At 47.7% G+C, this 27,273-nt stretch overlaps 1 long non-coding RNA gene across 1 annotated transcript in view; it reads right to left on the bottom strand.

Annotated features, from left to right (window-relative positions):
• Positions 1–26,160, bottom strand: part of LOC132210445 (uncharacterized) — a 261,894-nt gene extending 235,734 nt beyond the window's left edge. Inside the window, exons 1-2 of the long non-coding RNA XR_009446583.1 lie at positions 25,718–26,160; positions 20,558–20,670 (exon numbers count right to left, since the gene is read on the bottom strand). This is a non-coding gene — a long non-coding RNA (uncharacterized LOC132210445). The remainder of the gene's footprint in view (positions 1–20,557; positions 20,671–25,717) is intronic.
• Positions 26,161–27,273: the final 1,113 nt, after the last annotated feature.

Raw genomic sequence — 27,273 nt, 5'->3', positions numbered from 1 at the left:
GGTCACTGCATCCCATGTCCGTGTGTCACTGCATCCCATGTCCCTCAGTCACTGCATCCCATGTCCCTCAGTCACTGCATCCCATATCCCTCAGTCACTGCATCCCATATCCCTCAGTCACTGCATCCCGTTTCACCCAGTCAGTGCGTCCCTTTTCCGTCAGGCACTGTATCCCATTTCCCTCAGTCACTACACCCCAAGCCCGCTCGGGCACTGATTCCCTATTAACTCAGAAACTCCTTCCCAGTCCCTCTGTCACTGCAGCTCATGTCACTCAGTCACTGCATCCCATTTTCCTCAGTCACGGCATCCAATGTCCCTCAGTCACTGCATCCCATGTCCCTCCGTCACTGCATCCCATGTCCCTCAGTCACTGCATCCCATGTCCCTCAGTCACTGCATCCCATTTCACTCAGTCACTGCATCCCATTTCACTCAGTCACTGCATCCCATTTCACTCAGTCACTGCATCTCATTTCACTCAGTCACTGCATCGCATTTCACTCAGCCACTGCATCCCATTTCACTCAGTCACTGCATCACAGTACACTCAGTTACTGAATCACAGTACACTCAGTGAGTGCAACATATTTCACTCAGTGACGGAATCACATTTCACTCAGTCACTGCGTCCCATTTCACGCAGTCGTTGCATCCCATTTCACGCAGTCACTGCATCGCATTTCACTCAGTCACTGCATCACATTTCACTCAGTCACTGCATCCCATCTACTCAATCACTGCATCTCCTTCGCCACAGTCACTGCATCACATTTCCATCAGTCACTGTTTCCCGTATCTCACAGACGATGAATTCAATTTCCCTCAATCACTGCATCCCATTTCCCTCAGTCACTGCATCCCATTTCCCTCAGTCACTGCATCACATTTCCATCAGACACTGCAGCTCATGTCACTCTGTCACTGCATCCAATTTCCATCGGTCACTGCATCCCATTGCACTCAGTGATGCATCCAATTTCAAGCAGTCACTGCATCACATTTCACTCAGTCACTGCGTCCCATTTCCCTCAGTCACTGCATCCCATTTCCCTCAGTCACTGCATCCCTGTTCCCTCAGTCACTGCATCCCAGTTCCCTCGGTCATTGCATCCCATTCCACTCAGTCACTGCATCACATTTCACTCAGTCACTGCATCACATTTCACTCAGTCACTGCATCCCATTTACTCAATCACTGCATCTCCTTCACCACAGTCACTGCATCACATTTCCATCAGTCACTGTTTCCCGTATCTCACAGACGATGCATTCAATTTCCCACACTCACTGCATCCCATTTCCCTCAGTGACTGCATCCCATTTCCCTCAGTCTTTGCATCCAATTTCGATCAGTCACTGCATCCCATTTCACCTAGTCCCTGCATCCCATTGCACTCAGTGATGCATCCCATTGCACTCAGTGACTGCATCGCATTTCACTCAGTCACTGCAACCCATTTCACGCAATCACTGCATCCCATTTCCCTCAGTCACTGCATCCCAATTCCCTCCGGTCACTGCATCCCATGTCCGTGTGTCACTGCATCCCATTTCCCTCAGTCACTGCATCACATTTCCATCAGACACTGCAGCTCATTTCACTCTGTCACTGCATCCAATTTCCATCGGTCACTGCATCCCATTGCACTCAGCGATGCATCCAATTTCAAGCAGTCACTGCATCACATTTCACAGTCACTGCATCACATTTCACTCAGTCACTGCATCACATTTCAAACAGTCACTGCATCACATTTCACTCAGACACTGCATCACATTTCACTCAGTCACTGCATCCCATTTCACTCAGTCACTGCATCCCATTTACTCAATCACTGCATCTCCTTCACCACAGTCACTGCATCACATTTCCATCAGTCACTGTTTCCCGTATCTCACAGACGATGCATTCAATTTCCCACACTCACTGCATCCCATTTCCCTCAGTGACTGCATCCCATTTCCCTCAATTTTTGCATCCAATTTCCATCAGTCACTGCATCCCATTTCACCTAGTCCCTGCATCCCATTGCACTCAGTGATGCATCCCATTGCACTCAGTGACTGCATCGCATTTCACTCAGTCACTGCATCCCATTTCCCTCAGTCACTGCATCCCAATTCCCTCAGGTCACTGCATCCCATGTCCGTGTGTCACTGCATCCCATGTCCCTCAGTCACTGCATCCCATGTCCCTAAGTCACTGCATCCCATATCCCTCAGTCACTGCATCCCATTTCACCCAGTCACTGCATCCCATTTCACCCAGTCAGTGCGTCCCTTTTCGGTCAGGCACTGTATCCCATTTCCCTCAGTCACTACACCCCAAGCCCGCTCGGGCACTGATTCCCTATTAACTCAGAAACTCCTTCCCAGTCCCTCTGTCACTGCAGCTCATGTCACTCAGTCACTGCATCCCATGTCCCTCAGTCACTGCATCCCATTTCACTCAGTCACTGCATCCCATTTCACTCAGTCACTGCATCTCATTTCACTCAGTCACTGCATCTCATTTCACTCAGCCACTGCATCCCATTTCACTCAGTCACTGCATCACAGTACACTCAGTTACTGAATCACAGTACACTCAGTGAGTGCAACATATTTCACTCAGTGACGGAATCACATTTCACTCAGTCACTGCGTCCCATTTCACGCAGTCATTGGATCCCATTTCACGCAGTCACTGCATCGCATTTCACGCAGTCATGCCTTCCCATTTCACGCAGTCACTGCATCCCATTTCACGCAGTCACTGCATCCCATTTCACGCAGTCACTGCATCCCATTTCACGCAGTCACTGCATCACATTTCACTCAGTCACTGCATCCCAATTGACTCCATCACTGCAGCTCCTTCAACACAGTCACAGCATCCCATTTCCATCAGTCACTGGTTCCCATATCTCACAGACACTGCATTCAATTTCCGACACTCACTGTATCCCATTTCCCATAGACTCAGCGTCTCCTTTCCCACAGTCTCTGCATCTCATTTCAATCAGTGATTGCATCCTACTTCCCAAAAATACTGCATCCCATTTCGCTCAGTCACTGCATCTCATTTCACTCGGTCACTGCATCCCATTTCCCTCAGTCACTGCATCCCATTTCCCACATTCACTGCATCTCCTTTCCCTCAGTCAATGCGTCACATTCCAGTGAGTCACTGCATCCCATTCCACAGTGTCACAGCATCACATTTCACTCAGTGACTGCAACCCATTACCCTCAGTCACTGCATCCCATTTCCATCAGTCACTGCGTCCCATTCATCTCAGTCACTGAATCCCATTTCCCTCATTCACTGCATCCCATTTCCATCAGTCACTGCATCCCATTTATCTCAGTCACTGAATCCCATTTCCATCAGTCACTGCATCCCATTCCCCACAGTCACTGAATCCCATTTCCCTCATTCACTGCATCCCATTTCCATCAGTCACTGCATCCCATTTATCGCAGTCACTGCATCCCATTCCGCACAGTCACTGCATCCCATTCCCCACAGTCACTGCATCCCATTCCCCACAGACACGGCATCCCATTCACTTGAGTCGCTGCATCCCATTTCAAACAGACACTGCATCTCCTTTCCCTCAGTCACTGCATCCCTATTCACACAGTCACTGCATCCCATTTCACACAGCCACTGCATCCCATTTCACACAGCCACTGCATCGCATTTCACACAGCCACTGCATCCCATTTCACTCAATGCTTCACTTTACACTCAGTCAGGGCATCCCATTTCCATCTGTCACTGCGTCCCATTTCCTCAGTCACTGCATCTTCTTTCCACAGTCACGGCAATCCAATTTCACTCAGTCACTGCATCCCATTGCCCTCAGTCACTGCATCCCATTTCACTCAGTCACTGCATCCCATTACCTTCAGTCGCAGGATCCCATTTCCAACAGACACTGCATCCCATTTCCGTCAGTCACTGCATTCCATTTCCCTCAGTCACTGCATACCATTTCCATCAGTCACTGCATCCCAGTTCACTCAGTCTCGGCATCTCATTTCCCTCAGTCACTGCATCCCATTTCCCTCAGTCACTGCATCCCATTTCCCTCAGTCACTGCATCCCATTTCCTCAGTCACTGCATCTCCATTCCACAGTCACGGCAATCCCATTTCACTCAGTCACTGCATTCCATTTCCCTCAGTCACTGCATAACATTTCCATCAGTCACTGCATCCCAGTTCACTCAGTCACTGCATCTCCTTTCCATCAGTCACTGCATCCCACTTCACTCAGTCACTGCACCCCATTTCACTCAGTCACTGCATCCCATGAACCTCAGTCGCAGGATCCCATTTCACACAGACACTGCATCCCATTTCCGTCAGTCACTGCATCCCGTTGCCCTCAGTCACTTCATACCATTTCCCTCAGTCACTTCATACCATTTCACTCAGTCAATGTATCTCTTTTCACTCAGTCACTGCATCCCATTTCCATCAGTCACTGCATCCCATTTCACTCAGTCATTGCACCCCAAGCCCGCTCGGGCGCTGCATCCCTATTAACTCAGTCACTCCTTCCCAGTACCTCAGTCACTGCATCCCATGTCCCACAGTAACTGCATCACATTTCTATCTGGCACTGCAGCGCATGTCACTCTGTCAGTGCATCCAATTTCCATCAGTCACTGCATCTCATTTCACACATTAACTGCATCCCATTTCACTCAGACACTGCATCCCATTTCACTCAGACACTGCATCCCATCTCACTCAGTCACTTCATCCCATTTCCGTAAGTCACTGCATCCCATTTCCCACAGTCACTGCATCCCATTTCCCACAGTCACTGCATCTCCTTTCCCCAAGTCACGGCGTCTCATTTCCATCAGTCACTGCTTCCCATTTCACTCAGTCACTGCATCCCATTTCCCTCAGTCACAGCATTCCATTTCCCTCAGTCGCTGGATCCCATTTCTCTCAGTCACTGCATCCCGTTTCTCACTGATGCGGCATTCAATTTCCGTCAGACACTGCATCCCATTTCCATCAGTCACTGCATCTCCTTTCCATCAGTCACTGCGTCCCATTTCACTCAGTCATTGCGTCCCATTTCACTCAGTCATTGCGTCCCATTTCACACAGTCACTGCATCCCATTTCCCAGTCACTGCATCCCATTTCACTCAGTCACTGCATCTCCTTTCCATCAGTCACAGCGTCCCATTTCACTCAGTCACTGCATCCCATTTCCCAGTCACTGCATCCCATTTCACTCAGTCACTGCATCCCATTACCCTCAGTCACGGCATCTCATTACCTTCAGACGCAGGTTCCCATTTCCAACAGACACTGCATTCCATTTCCGTCAGTCACTGCCTCCCATTTCCCTCAGTCACTGCATACCATTTCCATCAGTCACTGCATCCCAGTTCACTCAGTCTCGGCATCTCATTTCCCTCAGTCACTGCATCCCATTTCCCTCAGTCACTGCATCCCATTTCCTCAGTCACTGCATCCCATTTCCCACAGTCACAGCATCTCCTTTCCCTCAGTCTCTGCATCGCATTTCACTCAGCCGATGCATCCCATGTCCCTCAGTCACTGCATCCCATGTCCCTCAGTCACTGCATCCCATGTCCCTCAGTCACTGAATCCCATTTCACACAGTCACCGCAACCCATTTCACGCAGTCACTGCATCCCATGTCCCTCAGTCACAGCATCCCACGTCCCTCATTCACTGCATCCCACGTCCCTCAGTCACTGCATCCCATTTCACTTAGTCACTGCATCCCATGTCCCTCAGTCACTGCTTCCCATGTCCCTCAGTCACTGCATCCCATGTCCTTCAGTCACTGCATCTCATTTCACTCAGTCAAAGCATTCCATTTCCCTCATTCACTGTATCCCATTTCCCTCAGTTACTGCATTCCATTTCACTCAGTCAATGTATCTCATTTTACTGAGTCACTGCATCCCATGTCCCTCAGTCACTGCATCCCATGTCCTTCAGTCACTGCATCTCATTTCACTCAGTCAAAGCATCCCATTTCCCTCATTCACTGTATCCCATTTCCCTCAGTTACTGCATTCCATTTCACTCAGTCAATGTATCTCATTTCACTCAGTCACTGCATCCTATTTCACTCAGTGACTGCATCACAGTTCACTCAGTGACTGAATCACAGTTGACTCAGTGACTGAATCACAGTACACTGAGTGAGTGCATCATATTTCACTCAGTGACGGAATCACATTTCACTCAGTGACTGAATCACATTTCACTGAGTCACTGCATCCCATTTCACGCAGCCACTGCATCGCATTTCACGCAGTCATTGCATCCCATTTCGCTCAGTCACTGCATCCCATGTCCCTCAGTCACTGCATCCCATGTCCCTCAGTCACTGCATCTCATTTCTGTCAGTTACTGCATATTTCCATCAAACAATGCATCTCATTTCACTCAGTCACTGCAGATCACGTCACTCTGTCACTGCATCCAATTTCCATCAGTCACTGCATCCCATTTCACTCAGTCACTGCATCCATTTCCATCAGTCACTGCATCCCATTACCCTCAGTCACTGCATCCCATTACCCTCAGTCGCAGCATCCCATTTCCCACAGACACTGCATTTCCTTTCCCTTAGTCATTGCATCTCATTTCCACCAGTCACTGCATCCCATTTCACGCCCCACTGCATCCCATTTCACTCAGCCACTGCATCCCATTTCACTCAGCCACTGCATCCCATTTCACTCAGCCACTGCATCGCATTTCACTCAGTCACTGCAGCTCATGTCACTCAGTCACTGCAGCTCATGTCACTCTGTCACTGCATCCAATTTCCATCAGTCAGTGCATCTCATTTCACTCAGTGACAGCATCACAGTTCACTGAGTCACTGCATCACAGTTCACCCACTGACTGAATCACAGTTCACTCAGTGAGTGCATCACATTTCACTCAGTGACGGAATCACATTTCACTCAGTGACTGAATCACATTTCACTCAGTGAGTGAATCACATTTCACTCAGTGAGTGAATCACATTTCATTCAGTCACTGCGTCCCATTTCCCTCAGTCACTGCATCCCATTTCCCTCAGTCACTGCATCCCAGTTCCCTCAGTCACTGCATCCCATTTCACGCCCCACTGCATCCCATTTCACTCAGCCACTGCATCCCATTTCACTCAGCCACTGCATCCCATTTCCCTCAGCCACTGCATCGCATTTCACTCAGTCACTGCAGCTCATGTCACTCTGCCACTGCATCCAATTTCCATCAGTCAGTGCATCTCATTTCACTCAGTGACAGCATCACAGTTCACTGAGTCACTGCATCACAGTTCACCCACTGACTGAATCACAGTTCACTCAGTGAGTGCATCACATTTCACTCAGTGACGGAATCACATTTCACTCAGTGAGTGAATCACATTTCACTCAGTCACTGCGTCCCATTTCCCTCAGTCACTGCATCCCATTTCCCTCAGTCACTGCATCCCATTTCCCTCAGTCACTGTATCCCATTTCCCTCAGTCACTGCATCCCTGTTCCCTCGGTCATTGCATCCCATTCCACTCAGTCACTGCATCTCCTTCAACACAGTCAGTGCATCCCATTTCCATCAGTCACTGTTTCCCTTATCTCACAGACGCTGCATTCAATTTCCCACATTCACTGCATCCCTTTGCACATAGTCACATCATCTCCTTGCCCTCAGTCTCAGCATCTCATTTCACTCAGTGATTGCATCCTTCTCCCACAAATACTGCATCCCATTTCCCTCAGTCACTGCATCCCATTTCACTCGGTCAGTGCATCCCATTTCACTCGGTCACTGCATCACATTTCCATCGGTCACTGCATCCCATTGCACTCAGTGATGCATCCAATTTCAAGCAGTCACTGCATCACATTTCACTCAGTCACTGCATCCCATTTCACGCAGCCACTGCATCACATTTCACTCAGTCACTGCATCACATTTCACTCAGTCACTGCATCACATTTCACTCAGTCACTGCATCACATTTCACTCAGTCACTGCATCCCATCTACTCAATCACTGCATCTCCTTCACCACAGTCACTGCATCACATTTCCATCAGTCACTGTTTCCCGCATCTCACAGACGATGAATTCAATTTCCCTCAGTCACTGCATCCCATTTCCCTCAGTCACTGCATCCCATTTCCCTCAGTCACTGCATCACATTTCCATCAGACACTGCAGCTCATGTCACTCTGTCACTGCATCCAATTTCCATCGGTCACTGCATCCCATTGCACTCAGTGATGCATCCAATTTCAAGCAGTCACTGCATCACATTTCACTCAGTCACTGCATCACATTTCACTCAGTCACTGCATCCCATTTACTCAATCACTGCATCTCCTTCACCACAGTCACTGCATCACATTTCCATCAGTCACTGTTTCCCGTATCTCACAGACGATGCATTCAATTTCCCACACTCACTGCATCCCATTTCCCTCAGTGACTGCATCCCATTTTCCTCAGTCTTTGCATCCAATTTCCATCAGTCACTGCATCCCATTTCACCTAGTCCCTGCATCCCATTGCACTCAGTGATGCATCCCATTGCACTCAGTGACTGCATCGCATTTCACTCAGTCACTGCAACCCATTTCATGCAATCACTGCATCTCATTTCCCTCAGTCACAGCATCCCAATTCCCTCAGGTCACTGCATCCCATGTCCGTGTGTCACTGCATCCCATGTCCCTAAGTCACTGCATCCCATGTCCCTCAGTCACTGCATCCCATTTCACCCAGCCAGTGCGTCCCTTTTCGGTCAGGCACTGTATCCCATTTCCCTCAGTCACTGCACCCCAAGCCCGCTCGGGCACTGATTCCCTATTAACTCAGAAACTCCTTCCCAGTCCCTCTGTACCTGCAGTTCATGTCACTCTGTCATTGCATCCCATTTCCCTCAGTCACGGCATCCAATGTCCCTCAGTCACTGCATCCCACGTCCCTCCGTCACTGCATCCCATGTCCCTCAGTCACTGCATCCCATGTCCCTCAGTCACTACATCCCATTTCACTCAGTCACTGCATCCCATTTCACTCAGTCACTGCATCTCATTTCACTCAGCCACTGCATCCCATTTCACTCAGTCACTGCATCACAGTACACTCAGTTACTGAATCACAGTACACTCAGTGAGTGCAACATATTTCACTCAGTGACGGAATCACATTTCACTCAGTCACTGCGTCCCATTTCATGCAGTCATTGGATCCAATTTCCATCAGTCACTGCAGCTCATGTCACTCTGTCACTGCATCCAATTTCCATCAGTCAGTGCATCTCATTTCACTCAGTGACAGCATCACAGTTCACTGAGTCACTGCATCACAGTTCACCCACTGACTGAATCACAGTTCACTCAGTGAGTGCATCACATTTCACTCAGTGACGGAATCACATTTCACTCAGTGACTGAATCACATTTCACTCAGTGAGTGAATCACATTTCACTCAGTGAGTGAATCACATTTCATTCAGTCACTGCGTCCCATTTCCCTCAGTCACTGCATCCCATTTCCCTCAGTCACTGCATCCCAGTTCCCTCAGTCACTGCATCCCATTTCACGCCCCACTGCATCCCATTTCACTCAGCCACTGCATCCCATTTCACTCAGCCACTGCATCCCATTTCCCTCAGCCACTGCATCGCATTTCACTCAGTCACTGCAGCTCATGTCACTCTGCCACTGCATCCAATTTCCATCAGTCAGTGCATCTCATTTCACTCAGTGACAGCATCACAGTTCACTGAGTCACTGCATCACAGTTCACCCACTGACTGAATCACAGTTCACTCAGTGAGTGCATCACATTTCACTCAGTGACGGAATCACATTTCACTCAGTGAGTGAATCACATTTCACTCAGTCACTGCGTCCCATTTCCCTCAGTCACTGCATCCCATTTCCCTCAGTCACTGCATCCCATTTCCCTCAGTCACTGTATCCCATTTCCCTCAGTCACTGCATCCCTGTTCCCTCGGTCATTGCATCCCATTCCACTCAGTCACTGCATCTCCTTCAACACAGTCAGTGCATCCCATTTCCATCAGTCACTGTTTCCCTTATCTCACAGACGCTGCATTCAATTTCCCACATTCACTGCATCCCTTTGCACATAGTCACATCATCTCCTTGCCCTCAGTCTCAGCATCTCATTTCACTCAGTGATTGCATCCTTCTCCCACAAATACTGCATCCCATTTCCCTCAGTCACTGCATCCCATTTCACTCGGTCAGTGCATCCCATTTCACTCGGTCACTGCATCACATTTCCATCGGTCACTGCATCCCATTGCACTCAGTGATGCATCCAATTTCAAGCAGTCACTGCATCACATTTCACTCAGTCACTGCATCCCATTTCACGCAGCCACTGCATCACATTTCACTCAGTCACTGCATCACATTTCACTCAGTCACTGCATCACATTTCACTCAGTCACTGCATCACATTTCACTCAGTCACTGCATCCCATCTACTCAATCACTGCATCTCCTTCACCACAGTCACTGCATCACATTTCCATCAGTCACTGTTTCCCGCATCTCACAGACGATGAATTCAATTTCCCTCAGTCACTGCATCCCATTTCCCTCAGTCACTGCATCCCATTTCCCTCAGTCACTGCATCACATTTCCATCAGACACTGCAGCTCATGTCACTCTGTCACTGCATCCAATTTCCATCGGTCACTGCATCCCATTGCACTCAGTGATGCATCCAATTTCAAGCAGTCACTGCATCACATTTCACTCAGTCACTGCATCACATTTCACTCAGTCACTGCATCCCATTTACTCAATCACTGCATCTCCTTCACCACAGTCACTGCATCACATTTCCATCAGTCACTGTTTCCCGTATCTCACAGACGATGCATTCAATTTCCCACACTCACTGCATCCCATTTCCCTCAGTGACTGCATCCCATTTTCCTCAGTCTTTGCATCCAATTTCCATCAGTCACTGCATCCCATTTCACCTAGTCCCTGCATCCCATTGCACTCAGTGATGCATCCCATTGCACTCAGTGACTGCATCGCATTTCACTCAGTCACTGCAACCCATTTCATGCAATCACTGCATCTCATTTCCCTCAGTCACAGCATCCCAATTCCCTCAGGTCACTGCATCCCATGTCCGTGTGTCACTGCATCCCATGTCCCTAAGTCACTGCATCCCATGTCCCTCAGTCACTGCATCCCATTTCACCCAGCCAGTGCGTCCCTTTTCGGTCAGGCACTGTATCCCATTTCCCTCAGTCACTGCACCCCAAGCCCGCTCGGGCACTGATTCCCTATTAACTCAGAAACTCCTTCCCAGTCCCTCTGTACCTGCAGTTCATGTCACTCTGTCATTGCATCCCATTTCCCTCAGTCACGGCATCCAATGTCCCTCAGTCACTGCATCCCACGTCCCTCCGTCACTGCATCCCATGTCCCTCAGTCACTGCATCCCATGTCCCTCAGTCACTACATCCCATTTCACTCAGTCACTGCATCCCATTTCACTCAGTCACTGCATCTCATTTCACTCAGCCACAGCATCCCATTTCACTCAGTGACTGCATCACAGTACACTCAGTTACTGAATCACAGTACACTCAGTGAGTGCAACATATTTCACTCAGTGACGGAATCACATTTCACTCAGTCACTGCGTCCCATTTCATGCAGTCATTGGATCCCATTTCACGCAGTCACTGCATCGCATTTCAAACAGTCACTGCATCACATTTCACTCAGTCACTGCATCCCATTTCACGCAGCCACTGCATCACATTTCACTCAGTCACTGCATCACATTTCACTCAGTCACTGCATCACATTTCACTCAGTCACTGCATCCCATTTACTCAATCACTGCATCTCCTTCACCACACTCACTGCATCCCATTTCCCTCAGTGACTGCATCCCATTTCCCTCAGTCTTTGCATCCAATTTCCATCAGTCACTGCATCCCATTTCACCTAGTCCCTGCATCCCATTGCACTCAGTGATGCATCCCATTGCACTCAGTGACTGCACCGCATTTCACTCAGTCACTGCAACCCATTTCACGCAATCACTGCATCCCATTTCCCTCAGTCACTGCATCCCAATTCCCTCAGGTCACTGCATCCCATGTCCGTGTGTCACTGCATCCCATGTCCCTAAGTCACTGCATCCCATGTCCCTCAGTCACTGCATCCCATTTCACCCAGTCACTGCATCCCATTTCACTCAGTCACTGTATCCCATTTCCCTCAGTCACTGCACCCCAAGCCCGCTCGGGCACTGATTCCCTATTAACTCAGAAACTCCTTCCCAGTCCCTCTGTCACTGCAGCTCATGTCACTCTGTCACTGCATCCCATTTCCCTCAGTCACGGCATCCAATGTCCCTCAGTCACTGCATCCCACGTCCCTCCGTCACTGCATCCCATGTCCCTCAGTCACTGCATCCCATGTCCCTCAGTCACTGCATCCCATGTCCCTCAGTCACTGCATCCCATGTCCCTCAGTCACTGCATCCCATTTCACTCAGTCACTGCATCCCATTTCACTCAGTCACTGCATCTCATTTCACGCAGTCACTGCATCTCATTTCACTCAGCCACTGCATCCCATTTCACTCAGTCACTGCATCACAGTACACTCAGTTACTGAATCACAGTACACTCAGTGAGTGCAACATATTTCACTCAGTGACGGAATCACATTTCACTCAGTCACTGCGTCCCATTTCACGCAGTCATTGCATCCCATTTCACGCAGTCATTCCATCCCATTTCACGCAGTCATTCCATCCCATTTCACGCAGTCACTGCATCCCATTTCACGCAGTCACTGCATCCCATTTCACTCAGTCACTGCATCACATTTCACTCAGTCACTGCATCCCAATTGACTCCATCACTGCAGCTCCTTCAACACAGTCACAGCATCCCATTTCCATCAGTCACTGGTTCCCATATCTCACAGACACTGCATTCAATTTCCAACACTCACTGTATCCCATTTCCCATAGACACAGCGTCTCCTTTCCCACAGTCTCTGCATCTCATTTCAATCAGTGATTGCATCCTACTTCCCAAAAATACTGCATCCCATTTCGCTCAGTCACTGCATCTCATTTCACTCGGTCACTGCATCCCATTTCCCTCAGTCACTGCATCCCATTTCCCACATTCACTGCATCTCCTTTCCCTCAGTCAATGCGTCACATTCCAGTGAGTCACTGCATCCCATTCCACAGTGTCACAGCATCACATTTCACTCAGTGACTGCAACCCATTACCCTCAGTCACTGCATCCCATTTCCATCAGTCACTGCGTCCCATTCATCTCAGTCACTGAATCCCATTTCCCTCATTCACTGCATCCCATTTCCATCAGTCACTGCATCCCATTTATCTCAGTCACTGAATCCCATTTCCATCAGTCACTGCATCCCATTCCCCACAGTCACTGAATCCCATTTCCCTCATTCACTGCATCCCATTTCCATCAGTCACTGCATCCCATTTATCGCAGTCACTGCATCCCATTCCGCACTGTCACTGCATCCCATTCCCCACAGTCACTGCATCCCATTCCCCACAGACACGGCATCCCATTCACTTGAGTCGCTGCATCCCATTTCAAACAGACACTGCATCTCCTTTCTCTCAGTCACTGCATCCCTATTCACACAGTCACTGCATCCCAGTTCACACGGCCACTGCATCCCAGTTCACACAGCCACTGCATCCCATTTCACACAGCCACTGCATCGCATTTCACACAGCCACTGCATCCCATTTCACTCAATGCTTCACTTTACACTCAGTCAGGGCATCCCATTTCCATCTGTCACTGCGTCCCATTTCCTCAGTCACTGCATCTCCTTTCCACAGTCACGGCAATCCAATTTCACTCAGTCACTGCATCCCATTGCCCTCAGTCACTGCATCCCATTGTCCTCAGTCACTGCATCCCATTGTCCTCAGTCACTGCATCCCATTGTCCTCATTCACTGCATCCCATTGTCCTCATTCACTGCATCCCATTGTCCTCATTCACTGCATCTCCTTTCCACAGTCACGGCAATCCAATTTCACTCAGTGACTGCATCCCATTGCCCTCAGTCACTGCATCCCATTTCACTCAGTCACTGCATCCCATTTCCTTCAGTCGCAGGATCCCATTTCCAACAGACACAGCATCCCATTTCCGTCAGTCACTGCATTCCATTTCCCTCAGTCACTGCATACCATTTCCATCAGTCACTGCATCCCAGTTCACTCAGTCTCGGCATCTCATTTCCCTCAGTCACTGCATCCCATTTCCCTCAGTCACTGCATCCCATTTTCTCAGTCACTGCATCTCCTTTCCACAGTCACGGCAATCCCATTTCACTCAGTCACTGCATCCCATTTCACTCAGTCACTGCATCCCATTTCACAGAGTCACTGCATCTCCTTTCCATCAGTCACTGCGTCCCATTTCACTAAGTCACTGCGTCCCATTTCCATCAATCACTGCATCCCATTTCCCAGTCACTGCATCCCATTGTCCTCAGTCACTGCATCCTATTACCCTCAGTCACTGCATCCCACTTCACCCAGTCACTGCATCCCACTTCACCCAGTCACTGCATCCCACTTCACTCAGTCACTGCATCCCATTTCACTCAGTCACTGCATCCCATGAACCTCAGTCGCAGGATCCCATTTCACACAGACACTGCATCCCATTTCCGTCAGTCACTGCATCCCATTGCCCTCAGTCACTTCATACCATTTCCCTCAGTCACTTCATACCATTTCACTCAGTCAATGTATCTCTTTTCACTCAGTCACTGCATCCCATTTCCATCAGTCACTGCATCCCATTTCACTCAGTCACTGCACCCCAAGCCCCCTCGGGCACTGCATCCCTATTAACTCAGTCACTCCTTCCCAGTACCTCAGTCACTGCATCCCATGTCCCACAGTAACTGCATCACATTTCTATCTGGCACTGCAGCGCATGTCACTCTGTCAGTGCATCCAATTTCCATCAGTCACTGCATCTCATTTCACTCATTAACTGCATCCCATTTCACTCAGACACTGCATCCCATTTCACTCAGACACTGCATCCCATCTCACTCAGTCACTTCATCCCATTTCCGTAAGTCACTGCATCCCATTTCCCTCAGTCACTGCATCCCATGTCCGTGTGTCACAAGATCCGATGTCCCTCAGTCACTGCATCCCATTTCACTCAGTCAGTGCGTCGCTTTTCGGTCAGGCACTGTATCCCACTTCCCTCAGTCACTGCAACCCAAGCCCGCTCGGGCACTGATTCCCTATTAACTCAGTCACTCCTTCCCAGTCCCTCTGTCACTGCATCGCATGTCCCTCAGTCACTGCATCCCATGTCCCTCAGTCACTGCATCCCATGTCCCTCAGTCACTGCATCTCATTTCACTCAGTCACTGCATCCCATTCCACTCAGCCACTGCATCACAGTGACTGAATCACAGTTCACTCAGTGACTGAATCACAGTTCACTCAGTCACTGCATCCCATTGTCCTCAGTCACTGCATCCCATTTCCATCAGTCACTGCATCCCATTTCCCACAGTCACTGCATCGCCGTTCCTCAATCACCACATGCCATTTCACTCAGTCTCTGCATCCCATTTCACCTCAGTCACTGCATCCCATTACCATCAGTCACTACATCCCATTACCATCAGTCACTCCATCCCATTACCCTCAGTCACTGCATCCCAGTACGCTCAGTCACAGCATCCCATTTCACTCAGACACTGCATCCCATTTCCCTCAGACACTGCATCTGATTTCCATCAGTCACTGCATCCCATTTCCCTCAGTCATTGCATCCAATTTCCCACATTCACTGCATCTCCTCTCCCTCATTCACTGCATCCCATTAATCACAGTCACTGCATCGCGTTACCCTCAGTCACTGCATCACATTACCCTCAGTCAGAGCATCCCATTTCCCACATTCACTGCATCTCCTTTCCCTCAGTCAATGCGTCAAATTCCACTGAGTCACTGCATCCCATTCCACAGTGTCACAGCATCCCATTTCACTCAGTGACTGCAACCCATTACCCTCAGTCACTGCATCCCATTTCCATCAGTCACTGCGTCCCATTCATCTCAGTCACTGAATCCCATTTCCCTCATTCACTGCATCCCATTTCCATCAGTCACTGCATCCCATTTATCTCAGTCACTGAATCCCATTTCCCTCAGTCACTGCATCCCATTCCCCACAGTCACTGAATCCCATTACCCTCAGTCACTGCATCCCATTACCTTCAGTCGCAGGATCCCATTTCCAACAGACACTGCATTCCATTTCCGTCAGTCACTGCATCCCATTTCCATCAGTCACTGCATACCATTTCCATCAGTCACTGCATCCCAGTTCACTCAGTCTCGGCATCTCATTTCCCTCAGTCACTGCATCCCATTTCCCTCAGTCACTGCAACCCATTTCCCTCAGTCACTGCATCCCATTCCCCACAGTCACTGAATCCCATTACCCTCAGTCACTGCATCCCATTACCTTCAGTCGCAGGATTCCATTTCCAACAGACTCTGCATTCCATTTCCGTCAGTCACTGCATCCCATTTCCCTCAGTCACTGCATACCATTTCCATCAGTCACTGCATCCCAGTTCACTCAGTCTCGGCATCTCATTTCCCTCAGTCACTGCATCCCATTTCCCTCAGTCACTGCAACCCATTTCCCTCAGTCACTGCATCCCATTTCCCTCAGTCACTGCATCTCCTTTCCACAGTCACGGCAATCCCATTTCACTCAGTCACTGCATCCCATTTCACTCAGTCACTGCATCCCATTTCCATCAGTCACTGCATCCCATTTATCTCAGTCACTGAATCCCATTTCCCTCAGTCACTGCATCCCATTCCCCACAGTCACTGAATCCCATTACCCTCAGTCACTGCATCCCATTACCTTCAGTCGCAGGATCCCATTTCCAACAGACACTGCATTCCATTTCCGTCAGTCACTGCATCCCATTTCCATCAGTCACTGCATACCATTTCCATCAGTCACTGTATCCCAGTTCACTCAGTCTCGGCATCTCATTTCCCTCAGTCACTGCATCCCATTTCCCTCAGTCACTGCAACCCATTTCCCTCAGTCACTGCATCCCATTCCCCACAGTCACTGAATCCCATTACCCTCAGTCACTGCATCCAATTACCTTCAGTCGCAGGATCCCATTTCCAACAGACACTGCATTCCATTTCCGTCAGTCACTGCATCCCATTTCCCTCAGTCACTGCATCCCATTTCCATCAGTCACTGCATCCCAGTTCCCTCAGTCACTGCAACCCATTTCCCTCAGTCACTGCAACCCATTTCCCTCAGTCACTGCAACCCATTTCCCTCAGTCACTGCATCTCCTTTCCACAGTCACGGCAATCCCATTTCACTCAGTCACTGCATCCCATTTCACTCAGTCACTGCATCCCATTTCACAGAGTCACTGCATCTCCTTTCCATCAGTCACTGCGTCCCATTTCACTTCGTCACTGCGTCCCATTTCCATCAATCACTGCATCCCATTTCCAAGTCACTGCATCCCATTACCATCAGTCACTACATCCCATTACCCTCAGTCACTGCATCCCATTTCTCTCAGTCGCAGCATGCCATTTCCCACAGTCACTGCATCTCCTTTCCCTCAGTCACTGCATCCCATTAACCTCAGTCACAGCATCCCATTAACCTCAGTCACAGCATCCCATTTCCCTCAGACACTGCATCCCATTCCCATCAGTCACTGCATCCCATTTCCATCAGTCACTGCATCCCATTTCACTCAGTCACTGCAACCCATTTGACACAGTCACTGCAGCCCATTTAAGAGTCACCGCATCCCAAAACCGTCAGTCACAGCATCCCATTTCTCTCAGTCACAGCATGCCATTTCCCACAGTCACTGCATCTCCTTTCCCTCAGTCACTGCATCCCATTAACCTCAGTCACAGCATCCCATTAACCTCAGTCACAGCATCCCATTTCACTCAGTCACTGCATTCCATCTCCCACAGTCACTGCATCCCATTCGCCACAGTCACCGCATCCCATTTCCCAAATACACGGAATCACCTTTCCCTCAGTCACTGCCTCCCATTACCCTCAGTCACAGCATCCCATTTCACTCAGTCACAGCATCCCATCTCCATGAGTCACTGCATCCCAGTTCACACATTCACTGCCGCCCATTTCACTCAGTCACTGCATCCCATTTCACTCAGACACTGCAACCCATTTCCCACAGTCACTGGATCCCATTTCCCTCAGTCACTGCATCCCATTAGACATAGTCATAGCATCCCAGTTTACTCAGTCACTGCAACCCAGTTCAATCAGTCTCGGCATCCCATTCCCCTCAGTCACTGCATTCCATTACCCTCAGACACAGCATGCCATTTCCCACAGTCACTGCATCTCCTTTCAATCAGTCAACGCATCCCATTTCCATCAGTCAACGCATCCCATTTCCATCAGTCACTGTATCCCATTTCCCTCAGTCACTACAACCCATTTCCCGCAGTCACTACAACCCATTTCCCGCAGTCACTACAACCCATTTCCCGCAGTCACTGCATCCTATTTCACTCAGTCACTGCATCTAATTACCCTCAGTCACTGCATCCCATTACCCTCAGTCACTGCATCCCAGTTCACACAGTCACTGCATCCAATTTCACTCAGTCACTGCATCCCATTACCCTCAGTCACTGCATCCCAGTTCACTCATTCACTGCATCCCATTTCACTCAGCCACTGCATCCCGTTTCACTGAGTCACTGAATCCCATTTCACTGAGTCACTGAATCCCATTTGTTGTTCTCACTTGAATGCAATGGTCATGAATCTCCTCCAATGGCTGGTCATGTATTTCGAATGCAAAATTTTGCCAAGTTTTGATTTTCAATTTTGATCACATGTGTCTCCTCTATTCTATAAGATGCTGCAATAAACTCAAATTTGACAAATCATAATTCAACCACCATTACCTACAGAGTTAATTTCATCAAACAGATCCAATTAGAATTGTCACATTCCCAAATCCTGATTCAAGTTTTTCTAATTATGGGCCACGTGGTTCAGAAAAAAGACACTTATAATCAGAGAGATGTACAGTCGGGAAACAGATCCTTTGGCCCAATTTGTCTATGTTGACCAGATATCCTAAATTAATTTAGTCCCATTTGCCAGCATTTGGCCCATATTCCTCTCAACCCATCCTATTCATATACCCATCCACATGCCTTTTAAACGTACAAGCCTCCACCACTTCCTCTGGCAGCTCACTCCATACATGCACCACTATGAAAAAAATCCGGTCCATTTTAAATCTTCCCTCTCTCATTTTTAACCTATTCCCTCCAGTTTTGGATTCCAGCAACCCGGGGAAAAGATCTTGGCTGTTCGCTCTATCCACGTCCCTCGTAATTGTATAAACTTCTATATGGTCAGCCCTGAACTCCAAAGTTCCAAGAAATAGCTGCCTCTTCAAGCCCACGGTATACCTCCAACCTCCGATGCTCGTAACATCCTTGTAGATCTTCTCTGAACCCTTTCAAGTTTACAACATACAACAACACAGCGCAGAACAGGCCCTTCGGCCCTCAATGTTGCACCGACATCCTTCCTCTCGCAAGGAGACCAAAATCGATTGCAGTATTCCAAAAGCAGCCGAACCAACGTCCTATATGGCTGCTAAGTGATCTCCCAACTCCTATACTCAATGCACTGACCGATAAAGGCGAGCACACCAAATGTCTCCTTCATATCCTTTCTACCGGTGGCTGTACTTTGATGCAACTACGAAACTGCACTCCAGTGTCTCTTTATTAAGCAACACTCCCCACAACCTTGAGTGTAAACGTGCTGCCCTGATTTGCCTTTCCAAAATGTAGCACCTCACACTTGTCTAACCTCAACACCATCTGCCATTCCTCAGTTTATTGGCCCTTGTCAATGTCCCATTGTATTCTGAGGTGACCTTCTTGGCTGGCTACTACACCTTCAATCATTGGGAAACTTACTAACCACACCTTCTATTTTCATGTCCAAATCATTGCATCACTTCAACTCCCCCTCCCACTCCCTGAATGACATGGGAATGACCTGGGCCTCTTCCAGTGTCACAACCAAACCACCCAGAAACTGGAGGAGCAGCACCTCATATTCTGCCTCGGGAGCTTCCAACTCAATAGCCTCAATGTGGACTTGGCCACCCTCAAAATCTCCCCACCCACCAGCCTCATCCCAAGACTAGTTCCTCCCCTCATCCCCGCCTCCATGACCTGTCCGCCTTCTCTCCCACCTATCCACTCCTCCCACCTCACTGACCAACTCCCACCACTGCTTGGAATTATTCTTCTTTTCACACTTCATCAGCTTGATGTTATTTCTAAAATCTATTTTCCAATTGTTGGAAAAAGTGAGATAAAGAGAAGTAAAAGAAGTTACATTCTTACCACTCGGGAAATCTCTGAATATTCTTCTGTTGAAAGGCCGCCAAGGAACGATGCAATTCTTTTGTCACAAACGCTGTGAGGGAGACATCTTTTTCGGTTCCACTAACTCCACCCTAAGGAAGACAAACCCATCTAGTGACTTAAAGCATACTCTATTGTTGCCCAAGGTGGAGAGCTGGATGAACACAGCAGGTCAAGCAGCATTAGAGAAGCAAGAAAGCTGATGTTTCGGGACGAGACCCTACTTCAGAAAATTGGCGCTGGAGAATCTGAGATAACAAGGTGTAGAGCCGAATGATACTGCTTGGCCTGCTGTGTTCATCCAGCTTTACACCTTCTTATCTCAGATTCTCCAGCATCTGCAGTTCCTACTACCTCTATTGTTGCCCTTTCACTTTACTGAACTAATATGAGCCAGTAGTTTTGTTTAGGCTCGTGTAATCTTACGGTTATTGGCCTGTACAAAATCATGAATTAATTTTGATCGACTGACGGGAGGAGAGATGAATCTTATAGAAATTTTTGTTTTCTACCAATTTGCAGAGGGCATCGTGGGCGATTGAAGGACAGTGTTATTATCCTCCAGGTCTGTGGACTGCATCGTTACCAACTTGCCCATTTGCATATACATAAAATATTCATTATGTACCAATGAAACATAATAAACCAATACTGCGTACTAAAAACAACGCTCACATATCAACAGCAATTTAAATATTTATCATAGAGTTTGAAGGATTGAATTCAATGATACAAAGCAAAAACCAGTGAAGATGAGTGCAGTTGGTCAGCACTTTTGCCACTAAGTGGAGGTTGGCAGTTTGAGGCCACCCAGGAACAAGCAAGCTCTGTCTAACTCCAAGGGCAGCACGGTGGCTCAGTGGTTAGCACTGCTGACTCACAGCGCCAGGGACCCAGGTTTGATCCCACCGTTGGACGATTTTCTGTGCGGAGTTTGTACATTCTGCCCATGCCTGCAAGGGTTCCTGCTGGGTGCTCTGGTTGCCTCCCACAGTCCAAAGATGTGCAGGCTCAGTGTATGGGCCATGCCAAACTTGCCCATTGTGTTTAGGGATGTGTAGATTAGGTGTGTTAGTCATGGGAAATGTAGGGTTACTGAGGAAAGGGTCGGGGAATGAGTCAGTGTGAGACGCTCTTTGGAGGGTGGCCGTGGACTTAGAACATAGAACATAGAACAGTACAGCACAGAACAGGCCCTTCAGCCCACAATGTTGTGCCGACCATTGATCCTCATGTATGCACCCTCAAATTTCTGTGACCATATGCATGTCCAGCAGTCTCTTAAATGACCCCAATGACCTTGCTTCCACAACTGCTGCTGGCAACGCATTCCATGCTCTCACAACTCTCTGCGTAAAGAACCTGCCTCTGACATCCCCTCTATACTTTCCACCAACCAGCTTAAAACTATGACCCCTCGTGCTAGCCATTTCTGCCCTGGGAAATAGTCTCTGGCTATCAACTCTATCTATGCCTCTCATTATCTTGTATACCTCAATTAGGTCCCCTCTCCTCCTCCTTTTCTCCAATGAAAAGAGACCGAGCTCAGTCAACCTCTCTTCATAAGATAAGCCCTCCAGTCCAGGCAGCATCCTGGTAAACCTCCTCTGAACCCTCTCCAAAGCATCCACATCTTTCCTATAATAGGGCGTCCAGAACTGGACGCAGTATTCCAAGTGCGGTCTAACCAAAGTTTTATAGAGCTGCAACAAGATCTCACGACTCTTAAACTCAATCCCCCTGTTAATGAAAGCCAAAACACCATATGCTTTCTTAACAACCCTGTCCACTTGGGTGGCCATTTTAAGGGATCTATGTATCTGCACACCAAGATCCCTCTGTTCCTCCACGCTGCCAAGAATCCTATCCTTAATCCAGTACTCAGCTTTCAAATTCGACCTTCCAAAATGCATCACCTCGCATTTATCCAGGTTGAACTCCATCTGCCACCTCTCAGCCCATCTCTGCATCCTGTCAATGTCCCGCTGCAGCCTACAACAGCCCTCTACACTGTCAACGACACCTCCGACCTTTGTGTCGTCTGCAAACTTGCTGACCCATCCTTCAATTCCCTCGTCCAAGTCATGAATAAAAATTACAAACAGTAGAGGCCCAAGGGCAGAGCCCTGTGGAACCCCACTTCTTGGGTCAAAAGGGGCTTGTTTCCACACCGTAGGGATTCTATGATATGGAAGTATCTTTTGAAGTGGACATTCGTGGGTATGCTATAACAGAGACCTTGAAATACTGCACAACAAATATTTGGAACTAGACTGTCAATTCAGACATAGCATCAAAAAAGGTCATGGAAGTTGTCACCGATATAAAGCAGGATTGATGAAAATCCAGCAGGAAATGGTGTCAAAAGGCACTGTATCTTTTATTCATCTCCAGTTATTTTGTCCAAGGCACTGGATGCTGGCAGGATTGAAACATTTAAGAAACGCTTCACAAATCACATATAAGGACCTGCACATCTTTGAACAATGGGAGGAAACTGCAGCACCTGGCGGAAGCCCCTCGCAGACGCGGGGAGGACGTGTCAATTCCACACAGATAGTTACCCGAGACTGGAATCTCAATTGGCTCCCCAGTGCATGAGCAGCTCTAACCACTGAGCAACTACCTTGCCCAGAAGGGGTTTTATAAGCGCATACATTATTTCCATTCAGACAGATCCAATCCTCTATGTCCAATCAAAATAACATATTGTAGATATCATGACAACAATCATAAATGATTTTGAATAAGTAAATCAAAAAAATTGAAATAGTTTCCAAGCCTAAATACTAGATATGGTGCAGTTAAGATGAAAAGTGCAACAACAAAAAGGCCATATTTTATGTGACGATCGGTAACACTTGAAAACTTGCAACAATTTGTCGCCAGTAGTGCTCTGAAGTGGCTTGATGGTGCACTCCTTCATACACTGGAATGAAACTCCAAAGATCACAAATTCTCCTTCAATACCGTGTTGTAACAGTGACTGCATCAACCTGTGTTTGTGCGCCTGACTGGAAACCCACACAACATGCATAAACAAAAAAATAATCTCAGGTGATAGGAGAAAAAAATGTATGTATGCAACATCTTTGAAAAGCAATTATTTGTAGCGGCTGCAAGCCCATAAGGAATCTCGTTTCACAGATTATATTCATTTGCACTGCAGGTCACGCCAGTCAGAATCAGTTTTCGTTTCATGACAGATAACTAAAATGTCCATTACAATGAACTTTGGTTGATCAGAAGATTTTAAGTAAGGACTATGTCTTGTGTGAGCTGACGGCATTAGGGGATGGAGAAGGTACATGCACTGCTGGCATCTTGACACCATTGAATGAGCAAGCGTGGACGCAAAGGTTGTAACAGGTAACAATTGCACAGGCAATATCTTTTGAGCTCCTTCCGAGCAGGCCTGTAATACTCTAAAGCTGTGCTAGACCCTCACTTCCTCCACCTTACGCACGCTGCCTCTTCTTTTTGACAAGAAGCACCTCTGTACCCGTCATCCAAGGCTCCTTAATCTTACCCCTTCTTACCTGTCTCAGAGGAACAAATTTATACATCACTCGCAACAACTGCTCCTTGAACAGCCTCCACATGTCTGCTGCGCCCTTTCTGTGGAACAATTGCTCCCAATCTGTACTTCCCAACTCCTGTCTGATAGCATCATAGTTTCCTTGACCCCAGTGAAATATCTTCCCCTGGTAACTGCTCCTTTCCCTTTCCATGGCTATGGTAAATGGGAGGCTCTTGCGGTCACTGTCGCCAAAGTGTTCTCCCACCACGAGATCTGACACCTGTCCTGGCTCATCGCCGAGCACCAAATCCAAAATGGCCTCCCGCCTCGTCGGCCTGTCCACATACTGAGTCAGGAAACCCTCCTGAACACACCTGACAAAAACGGCTCCATCCAAACCATCTGCACTGAGGAGGTTTCAATCTATATTGGGAAAGTTGAAGTCACCCATAACAACAACCCTGCTACGTTTGCACTTTTCAACAATCTGCCGGCCAATGAGTTCTTCGATCTCCCAACTGCTATTTGGGGTCTGCAGAAAACCCCCAGTGAGGTGACTGCTGCCTTGCTGTTCCGAACTTCCACCCACACTGACTCAGTCGACAAACCTTCCTTGGCAACCTCAGCCCATACAACCGCAGTAGACGAGTCCTCAAAGGTTCTTTCAGCCGCCGTTATACTGTCCTTGACCAACAAAGCCACACCTCCCCCTCTTTTACCACCTTCCCAGACCTTAATGAAAGATCTAAACCCGAGAACCTGCAACATCCATTCCTGACCCTGCTCTATCCATGCCTCCGAAATGGCCACAACATCGAAGTCCCAGGTACCTATCCAAGCTGCAAGCTCACCTACATTATTCCGGATACTCCCGGCATTAAAGTCGTCACACTTCAATCCAGCTTGCTGTCTGCCAGCACACTTCTGTGACAGTGAGGTCCTGACCATGTCCTCCCTATGCTCATCCTCCTGTGTACTAGGACTGCACCTCAGTTTCCCATCCCCCTTCCGAGCTCGTTTAAATCCAACCGAATGGCACGAGCCAATTTCCCACCCAGGATATTCGTGACATCACAGACCCTGGCACCTGGTAGTCAACACACCAATCGTGAGTCTCTTTCGTTCCCGGCAAATCTTCTATCAGTCCCTCTAACTATTCAGTCCCCAATGACTATCACTCTCTTCCTATCCCCGCTTCCGTTCTGTGCAAGAGGGACAGACTCTGTGCCAGAGACCTGCACCCTACTGCGTACCCCTGCTAAGTCATCCCCCGGAACAGTACCCAAAATGGTATCGTTGTTTTTCAGGGGAGCTACTGCAGGGGATTTCAGGGGAACGACCACAGGGGAAGGTTAGTCAAGCTACACCGGGTAAACGTGCATTTTTGGCTGAAGAAACATGTGTTTCAATGTGAGCTAATGGAAGAAGCCATGGAGTCAAAGCTAAACATTTCGACAATAAGACAACCATTCTTAAAAGCAGCATACAGCGTGAAAAAGAAATGAGCTGCTTTAATATCCACTTAAAATTTATGTGGAATATCAGATGGAATTTTCTTATTGACTCCATTGTGCAATCATGTCGAGCTAAAAATGTTAACTGCATTAATTAATACTAACCAGAAACGGACTTTGTAGTAAATGGTTTGACGATTTTCTGTATCTGGAACATCCCTTTTTCTTCTCGAACGAAGATCGTACCAACCTATGGTACCAAACGGTGAGTCAAACGGATGGGACACATAATCTTTAAATTCCTCATCAAAACAGTCTAATCGTATGGTTCTGTGCAATAAAAGAGAAAGAATAAACATGTTTCCCACAATTTTGCTGATGTTTACGAACAGAATGTTCAAATTCAAAAAGTTTGGGCTGGCATGTCTGCTTCCTCCAGCCTGTTTAAACTGTTCCATTCAATGTGAAATTTGTGATAAGTTTTAGCACACAGGTCTATGTGATCTGCGCCACCACCTTCTCTTAGTCATACATGTTTTCCCCCTCTTCCTGTAATACATTCCTTGAAGTGTTCAATGAGATTTTGATTTTAAATCTTATCGTCATATTCTTTTGATTCTCAAGCATCAATGAATCTGATGTTGCCGCCATTCCATGCAGTGCACAGCACGTCAAACAGGAGTCTTACTCTTGCCATGAGCACTGAGGTAGGATGGGGTCACAACTGTCTCATAGTTCAGAATGAAATTCTACATATAGGGCTATGAAGAGTCATGCAGTTAATTTTATTTGACATGCTATTTCTTTTCTTCACAAATATGCTGGATTTAAAGTGATCTTCACCCTCATTTAAAATGAATTCAATATCCAACCATCTGTAAAACTAGCATATCCAAATTTTAATTTGAGTTCAGTGTCACACAAAGAAATGACTTTTTTAAAAATTATGTTCGAGTCAACATTAACATTTCATTCCCTGACAGCGGGTGAACTTACTTTTAAACTCCAATTTTCCTTCGGTATTAATGGAGAGATGAGCCTTTTTGCAAGCACCGAAAGGCTGCACCAGTTTATGCTAAAACTTACGGAACTGTAAGTTTCACAAATATGTTCCTATTAAACACTAATTCCGATTGAAGCAGTATGAGCTAAATTCATTCAACTGGACAGCAAAAACGGTCAAGATTTTAAAAGCAAGCAACTATTTTGAAGTCACTCTTCGAACTAAATTCCATCTTGGTGTGTGAGAGTCCATAGGTTCCTCACTCTCAACGAACCATTCAACTGTCATGCAATTACTGAAACACACAGACAAAAAACATCAATGTTAACAGTCACTAAGATTTTGAGAGTGATTTGGAATTCGTACTCAATACCCCCTGGGGAAAATCTGTTCCAATCTGGATAGTACTCACTTATTACCATCCCACCTACCTTCTCCAGCACCTCCTCCCCCTCCACACTAATTGTTTCTGAGCTCCCTTCCACCCTCCATTTCTCAGGAAGGGTCCTGACCCAAAACCTCAACTTTCTTGAGCCTCTGATGCTGCCTGCCCTGCTGTGTTCCTCCAGCTCCACAATGTGTTATCTCAGACACCAACATTGGCAGTTCTTACTATCTGGATAGCTCATTCTCACCTTGTCACAAGTGATTTATACTCATTATCTTTTCAGATGACGCATGTACATGTATATACATAAATATACATTAACACTTTTGT

The sequence above is a fragment of the Stegostoma tigrinum genome, chromosome 12 (genome assembly GCF_030684315.1).
Source record: "Stegostoma tigrinum isolate sSteTig4 chromosome 12, sSteTig4.hap1, whole genome shotgun sequence".
NCBI classification, from domain to species: domain Eukaryota; kingdom Metazoa; phylum Chordata; class Chondrichthyes; order Orectolobiformes; family Stegostomatidae; genus Stegostoma; species Stegostoma tigrinum.
Note: the sequence above shows the minus strand (reverse complement) of the source record. Positions and strands in the feature narration are given on the sequence as shown.